Source organism: Camellia sinensis, chromosome 5, assembly GCF_055761805.1.
Source record: "Camellia sinensis isolate YWXY chromosome 5, ASM5576180v1, whole genome shotgun sequence".
NCBI classification, from domain to species: domain Eukaryota; kingdom Viridiplantae; phylum Streptophyta; class Magnoliopsida; order Ericales; family Theaceae; genus Camellia; species Camellia sinensis.
The window spans coordinates 127,037,128-127,046,083 of record NC_138965.1 but is presented as its reverse complement, the minus strand read 5'-3'; positions in this window follow the sequence as shown (position 1 = coordinate 127,046,083).

Here is an 8,956-nt window from a genome sequence, read left to right as displayed (position 1 = left end):
TGGCTAACCTGCAACAGAAAGAAGAGATTTCGGCGGTGGCTCGTCCACCCAGGGGCACTCTGACGATCAAGTCAGTATATCTCTCAAAGATAATCAATAGTGCTAAATTCACTGTTCAGAACATAAATTGCATACTTTAGGTCCACGGGAGTGCCTCTCTTTTAGAGCTAACTCAATCCTTGTCCCAACAGGAGCCTAGCTCTAATGGACTTAGGATTACTATTAATCTTGGACTCCCAGTAGGATTGGGATAAACTCCCTAAGAGTCTTATCATTTTCCAACTGTAGTCTTCCCCCTTTCTAGGACTCTTGTGCCTTATCCGCTTATCTCGGATTCCGATATCTTCGGAAGTAACCTCGGCCTCACTGAGATAACCTCGGCGTCATGACCAGGACACGTGGCATCTCGGCTGATACGTTGGCATCACCTTAGCCGCGTGTTGGTACTTAGAAAATATATCCCCACAGGTAACGTTTGGTAGAGTTTTCTAAATATGATTTGAGAATAGAAATTGTATTTTGAATTTGTAAATTTTAGAATTATGATTTAAGTATAGAAAATTTGTTTGGTGAATAAGATTTGAATTGAGTGGGAAATTTTTTATGTGACATATGATATTTGATACAAAAACTTACAACTCATAACCAAACACACAACTCAAAATTTTATTCAAAAATCATAAAAAAGTTTAAAAAATTCCAAATTCTTTTAATTTAAAATATAAAAAATAACAAGTGTCAATTGTAAATATATATATATATATATATACATTGCACTGTTCCGGTCAACCGACCGAACATTCGGGAGGGGGAGGCCGACTGGCCAGACGTCCGGGGGACGACCGGTAAGTCCAAATTTTCCCGCCTCGAAAAGAGTTTTTAAAATTGAATGTGGAATTAATTTTTTTAAACTGTAACGAAATACCATGTACAAATCAAGAGGTAGAATTATATTTCAAAAACTCTTCCAAACAGAGCCTTAATTTTAACATAATTTTTTTTAGAGGGTAGAGGAATTTTAACATAATTATATTAATTTTTTTTGAGATTTAGAAAAATTACGATAAGTTTATAATTTTAATATAATTATATTTATTTTCTTTTAGTTAGGTTAATTGAATAAAAATTAATACAAATGGCGAAAAATCACAAAAAATAAACAATGTAAGTTATACATTTTCGTATAAAAAAATGATAATATTATTTTTTTCATCCATATAACTAACAAATTAGTTGTGAAAAATCTCAACAATAGTAAATGTAACTGTATTAAAATTATGAGATTTATTATATTTTTTAAATCTCAAGAGAGGTAAATGTAATTTATCCTAATTATATTGATCATTTTTTTTAAGAATTTAGGAACAAGTTATTTTAATTAATTTTTAAAATTTTTACAAAAAAAAGTGTAAAAAAATAGAGAAAATAATTAACTTTTCTGTAGTGAATTTTTGACTATTTTAGGTGGTTCTTACAAAAAATACATTTCAATGTAAAATAAATTATGACATTATTTTTAGGTGGTTCTTACAAAAAATACATTTTAATGTAAAATAAATTATGAAATTATTTTTTCATTCATATGACTAACGAATTTAAGATAAAAAAGGGTTAAGTGTAATATAAATTAAAATCTTAAACCAAACCAAATCAAGCCTAGGGATGGCAATTGGTTGGAGTGGGGTCAGGGATCATACTCCTCGTCCCTGATCCCCGATGGTGAAAATTTCCATGTCCTCGGCCCTAGCCCGAATCCCCGACGGGGAACCTATTACCATCCTCGCCCCCGTCCCCTAACGGGGATCGGATTTCCCCGCCCCTGAAAATTCCCCAACTTAAAAAAAATAAAAAATAGTAATTGTAATACAGAAGAAGCCCTCAATACGCAGAAGAATCTGGAGATGATCATCCAAACAAATTCAAATCCAAACTAGATGAAACAAGTACTTTGTTACAAAACCCAAATTCCAATATACCTAGTAGTTCCATCAAAGAGAGGAGGTGGTTCGGAAGTAGAATCGAGAGATGGGGGAAGAAACTCTTTTACGAACTGAAAAATCCAAAAAAAAAATAATAATTCAAAAAATTCAAACAAAACATTCACAGAATCAGACTGTTCGAACAATGAAATATATGGTTTATAGAACTAGATTGGAGTGAAAAGAGCTTACACAGTGGCCATTTGCATTGATTGTTGAGCGATTTGGAGTTGGAAACTCTCTAAGGTAGTGAGAGATCGATCATGTACGAGGTCGATCGTGTAAAAGTCACGAGCAGTGACAATGAAGGATGAAACTATCTGGAAGATTTGTGTGATTTCACTAGTAATGATGAAGCAATGTATATTTGTTTCATCTAGTTTGAAAGAGAGAGGGAGAGAGAGAGAGAGTAATGGGAATGATGAAAGAGGAGAGAAGTAGTGAGTGAATAAAAAAAAAAATTCTAAACATATATATATATATGTATACGGGGGTGATTCGGAGATAAGTCAGGGCTGGGGCCGGGGCCAGGACAAGGGAACTTATCACCGTCCCTAGCCCGAAAACTATTAGGGATCAATTTTTCAATACTAGCCCTGGCCTTATGCGGGTAATTTTCGGGAAAATCCGACTTATCGACCCGTCGGGCCGACTTCAAATTGTCATTTCTGGTCAAGCCTTAAGTCTTATCAAATGGGAGTCGGTTACATGAATCATTCTTCTCCACTCAATGTAAATTAAAATCTTGTGGGAGCCTAATATAATTATACTAAATTTATGAGATTTATTGTATTTTTTTAAACTTCAAATGAGGCAATGTAATTTACCCTAATAAAAACTATTGATTTGTTTGGTTTGCAATTTTTTTTTTTGGGGGGGTTCTTTTTTAGATAATTTCTAGCATATTTTGCTTTTTAGATATATTTAATATTAATGTATTTAGAATAAAATACATATACATAAATTTTAAAAAATGTATCATTAAAGATTAAAAAAAAAAAGTGGGGCAAATTACAACAGTGAATGTCAAAAAAAAAAAAATTAAAAAAAAGTTGTAAATAATATAAATATTAATTATTAAAATTATAAATTTTTCTATTAATATGTAAAAACTTTTAAAAACCCATGTTGAAGAATAATTTCCCCTAAAAAAAACACAGAAATATGCTAGTTTTTGTTTTTGTTTTTTTTTTTTGAATTTTTTTAGATTTTTCTTTTATATGCTTTACTTTTTAAATGTATTTAAATTGAATCTATTTTTTTAAAATTAAAATTAACTAAATTATGAAGAAAAAAAAAATTCATGATACATTAAAAAAATACCAAAAACAAAAAGTCCACTATAATGCCTTACAATTGAGGCGAGGTTCCTGGTGGGACAAGTTTTGGGAGAGTTAGGGTGGATTATGATGACGGCACTCCACAAAATATTAGATTCTTAAGAATTTGAGTATGGATTTCCACAGATCAACCTATTATTAGTGATTTTTTCCTTCAGCAGTGCTGCATACCCCCAGTGAGGGTCGCACCCCCAGTGAGGTGTTGCGTCCCCACTGGTTGAAACTTAAAAAAAAAGAAAAAGAAAAAGAAAACAGTTTTTTTTTGGCCAATAATGGAGTGCCACCTCACTGGGGGTCGACCCCCAGTGGGTGTATGAGGCATTTTTCTTTTTCCTTCAATGTCAAGATGGCCACGACCGATGGATAGAATGCCTTTGTGAAAGGATTTTTAAGATCTGTCGTAATTGTGGAAGGATTGGTCATACTTTCAACCAATGTGATATCCCATTTGAAGTCGCCCAAAAGGAGATTGATAATCAGTTTGAACAAATTAGTAGACGAATGAGCTCCGTAATCCTTATTGTGTGAGTGAATTTCTGACTACACTGTCAACTCAGTATTCAGCTGGAGAGCACTGGCAGAATAGATGGCGCCTGATTAACCTGCAACAGAAAGAAGATATTCCGGTGGGGGTTCATCCACCCGGAGACACTCCGACGATCAAGTTAGTTATCTCTCAAAGATAAATCAAATGCTTAACTCTCTGTTCAGAATATAAATTGCGTACCTTAGACCCATGGGGGTGCCTCTCTTTTATAGTTAACTCAATCTTAGTCTGAATAGAAGCCTAGCTTCAATGGACTTCTACTCAGTGGCTTATCTTGGACTCTCCCATAGATAAAGAAAAACTTCCTAAGAGCGTTATCCTTATTCAGGCTGAAGTCATTCCTCATTCTAGGACTCTTGTCCCTTATCCGCTTATCCCGGATTCTGATATCTTCGGAGATAACCTCGGCCTAGCCGAAATCACCTCGGCGTCACGACCAAGACACGTGGCACCTCGGCTGACATGTCGGCGTCACCTTGGCCACATGTTGGTACTCAGAAAATATATCCCCACAACTGCTTCCTAGGTTCTATTACCTCGGCATCCTGAGGTGATGGAAGCTACATCGTTCATGTCGGCTATCATAAATTTACCGAGGAGGTCATAATACACCGGCTTCTTATAACCAGGTCCTGCAATCTGTCTCATCAAGGTTTTTAGAACCAATAACATAGTTTTATTCAAGTTTCGTTTAGCCGACATATTCCTTATGGCCAAGGTCACTGCTTCATTAAACCAAGAACTCCAAGAGTTTTGTCATGCGTATGAGCTGTCGCGCATAATAGTTCAACCGTTTCTACCACGCGTCTGTCCCCTACTGGACCGTGTCTGATACGCGTTATTCAAGTCGTTTTGCGCCTGCCTGCGCCGTCTGATATATACGTCGTTCTAGGCTCATTAATTTCTTTTTGCCGTCTTTTCAAGTTTTTGACAAAACTTGTTTCCTCTCTCCTCGTCTTTTCACTTATCATCGTTTTTGTTCAAACTCTCTCTCTCTTACTTTCTCAAATCCTCCATTGTTCCAAAGCTTTCAAGTTCTGCTACCACTGCCATTCACCCCATCCGACGAGGCTCTTGCTAGTCTTTTTCGCTGCCTTCACTCGTCTGACTTCGGCGAACTCAACACCGGCTTCTTTTCTTCGGTGAGTTACTGTTTCTTCCCGATTTAACTTCTTGCTTCAGTTTCTTTTTTGCTTTACTGAACTCCACTGCTCTGCCTCTGCAATCCTGCTCATATCTTTGATATTTCAACTTGTATATTGTTTTCCACTACATGTTTGTCTCATGATTCTATTTTTTGAATTCACACTGTTCACACACTTGTTGATTTTTGCCATTGTTCTTGACCTGGCACACCTGCGCAAACTTTTGTCTTGTGTTTCTTGATGATCCATCACTGTTCTTAACTTTGAATTACATTTCTGTTTTATGTTTCCTTTCTAGATTCGTGCCTTCAATCTTCGTTTCCATAGATCTAGGTTTGGAATTTGCTTGTAGAACACACAAATTTTAGGAAAAACTGAAACGATCCCCACAAATTCTTACCCCAGCTCACATTTAGGTTTTAGCCAAGGTCTTTTAAAAACCGTTACAAAACACTTTTTTCCGAAATCCTTCACCTTCTCCTCAAGCCGACATCATGGGTATGTGGAAGCATAGGGTAGATATCCCGACCAAGTTAGAACACTTTAGGCAGGAGTTTGACATCCCAGCTGACGTTCATCTGAGGTTGGCAGGGGAGGATGACTCCATCATGCCCGATGTGAACCTCATGCCTTTTCCAGTAGTGGCCTTTATCGAGTGTGGACTTAGGTTTCCACTTGACACCTTTTTCCGAGAAGTCTTTCATTACTATAAATTGAACCCAATGCAACTTGCCATCAATTCTTACCGAGTTATCAACGATACAATAGCCTTAGTCAAACAAGAGAATGCTAGGGTTATTCTTGCCGATTTCCAGTACTGTTACACTATGTGTCGCCTGAAATTAGAAAAATGCCATATCTATTACCTCAAACCGAGGTCCACTGAGTACAAGCTCATTGTCGACCTCCCAGACTCAAACAAGGGTGCTGGAGATGATTACTTCATCATCTCGGGCAACTGGGAATTTCATCCCAACGAGCTTGTTTTAATGTTTGTGCTCTTCTTTTTGTAGTTCATACTTTGTTTTGAGTAATCATCTCCAGCTTCTTTTGAGTAATCATACTTTGTTTTAATGTTTGTGCTCTTCTTTTTGTAGTTCTTCCTCAGCCACCAAAGGGCTTTCACCAGTCTTTCTTCCCCAGCAAAGACTTGAAAAAGCTATTGGATTTGCTAGTCCACAAAAGGAGAGCCCCCCTGTTGCTTAATTTCATTCCCACTTACAAGTCGGTTCTTCCCGACGTTCTAAAGAAGAAGAAGAAGAGTCAGTCTCCTCCGTCCGCCACTACTCCTCCAACAGCCTCATCATCTCGGCCAGATCAAGGATCGACCTCTGATCCAGCAGAGCAGCTGTCAACCTCAGCTCCATATCTGATCCCACCATCTCAACGCCAACACCGGCGACGAACTGTTTTTGCTGCTGAGATGGGCCGCCAGAAAGCAGTTGCCAAAGATCTCTTGGCCAACATTCTTGACTCAGTTGATGCTCATCCAGCATAAACCCAGTCTCATCTTAAACCAAAGCCAAAATGTTTGAAGAAGGCTCAACCCAAGGCAACGATGACTCAAATTGATACTGAGGACACCTTGCCAACTTTCAAATTGGTTGAGAGTGATAAGGCCCCATCTGCTGCCGAGAAGAGGCCTGTTGAGGCCCAACCATCCGAATCCACAAGATCAAAGAGGCCGAGGTCGTCTTCTGCAACAGTTTCGGGCTCCATGAAGTCTGACTCCCCCTGGGCCCCCCAAATCACACTGGAGGACAGGCCGGTCAGAGCTGGTGATAGTGCCGATGACGTTAACGTCGGTGTTGCCCTTAGCACAGCTTTGTGCCTTCCTGGAGATCTCGACTGAAACGCCGAGATGAGCGAGTATGAAAACTTTGCTCTGATGCTCTAGCGCTCTGTTCAAGTACGTCTCTTTATTCAGTAATTTTTCTTTCTTTATCTTTTTCATACTTAGAAAATTTTCTAATAACTTCTGCTCTATTCATTTTTCTTCAGGCAATCCAGCACATCCACTCCTTCTCAACATAATCTTTTGAGACAAGGAAGGCACTGGCTGTCAAGACTAAGGAGGTTGCTAGTCTGCAGAAGACCAATAAAAGGGCTGAGGCTGTTATCAAAGCTAAGGATGACGCCGAAGAAAAAATGGATGCCGCTAAGGTCATCAAGAAGGTTCTCGAGGCCGAAAAGAGAGAGGCCGAGTAAAAGATGACCCAGGCCCAGAAAGAACTTCAAGATGCCTTGGCCACAAAAGAGGCCGAAATCAAGGCCGCCGACGAGAAGGGATACAATGAGGGGGTGGCCGATGTCACTGCGGATTATGAGAAACAGGTGAAGCAGGCATGCAACAAGGGTTTCACCCTTGGTTGGATGACTTTGCTGAAAAAGCTTGAAATCCCCGAGGACTCCCCTCTCTGGAACACCGACGTCCTTGCCTTGCCATTCCCTCCAACTCCAAGCCAATCTGACGACGATTCTGAGTTTGAGGAGGAAGCTTTGGTGAGGAAGTCAAAGGAAGCTGATAGGGCCAAGTCCCCTACTCCAAATGAGCAAATCCTGGACTTGACTCAAGATGAGGAGGGTGAGGAGGTTCCCAAGGATGCTACTCCTGAGAAGGTATCATCGGACGTGCCTCTCACCGACAAGAGCCTTGATCAAACCCTTCAAGAAATAGATGTCGAGCTCGCAGCTGAGAAGGCTGCCGAGATGTCCTCCCAGCAGTCTTCTGAACTTCAAACCCAACCATCTGGTGTTGCCGAAGAGTCTTAATTTTGATGTCCTTTTCCTTTGTATTTTGTACTGTTGTTTTTCTTCTTTTTGGAACAATTGTAAGCTTTGGCCGACATGTCATCTTTTGAATTAAAAGCTTTGGCCGACAATTTGGAACAATTGTGGAATTTACTGAGAATTCACTAAGTAATTTAGTTAGATTTTTTTTGGAATTTACTAAGTAATTTACTGAAAATTTATTAGGAATTTATTAGGTAATTTTCTAAGAATTTATAAAGAATTTACTGAGAATTTATCGAGTAATTTACTGAGTAATTTGCAAAAAATTTAGTGAGAACTTATCAAGTAATTTACTGAGAATTTACATGGAATTTATTAAGTAATTTACAGAGAATTTAATGAGTAATTTATTGAGTAATTTACTAATAATTTATTCAGAATTTACAGTGTAATTTACTGAGAATTTAGAGGCAATTTTTTTTAGTAATTTACAGAGAATTTACTGAGAACTTATAAAGTATTCTACTGAGAATTTACAACGAATTTACTGTGATTTTACAATGTAATTTGCTTATAATTTACTTGCAATTTACTAGGTAATTTACTGAGATTTTGCTAGGAATTTGCTGAGTAATTTACTGAGAATTTTCTGAGTAATTTGCTAAGAATTTACAGGGAATATTGTGGGAATTTAAGGAGAATTTGCTAGGAATTTACTAATTAATTTACAGAGAATTTTTTAAGAATTTACTGGGAATTTACTGAGTAATTTACAGAGAACTTATTGAGTAATTTACAGAGAATTTAATGAGTAATTTACTGAGAAAGCTCATTGTTTTGGGCTTATTGAGCTTTTAATAAGCTCAATAAGCCCATCATATCAATTAAAAGCTCATTGTTTTGGCAATTGAAAAGTTATTTAATGGATGATAGATAATCCATTACATCAGTGAAAGAGAGATCTGTACCATATTAAATTGGAAATAATTGCATACAATAATAAAGCAAAAATTGGAGCACAAATGAAAAATAAACCAAAATGTGCATCTTTTTTATCCAAATGATCGCATAAAATGGAGAATGGCGGGCCTAGCATAGCGATAAAGCTACCCCTTGGTGACGTGCAGGTCACGGGTTCGAGTAGCGGAAACAGTCTCTCTACTTGCGGGGTAAGACTGCGTACATCAACCCTTTCCCAGACCCTCGCTTAAA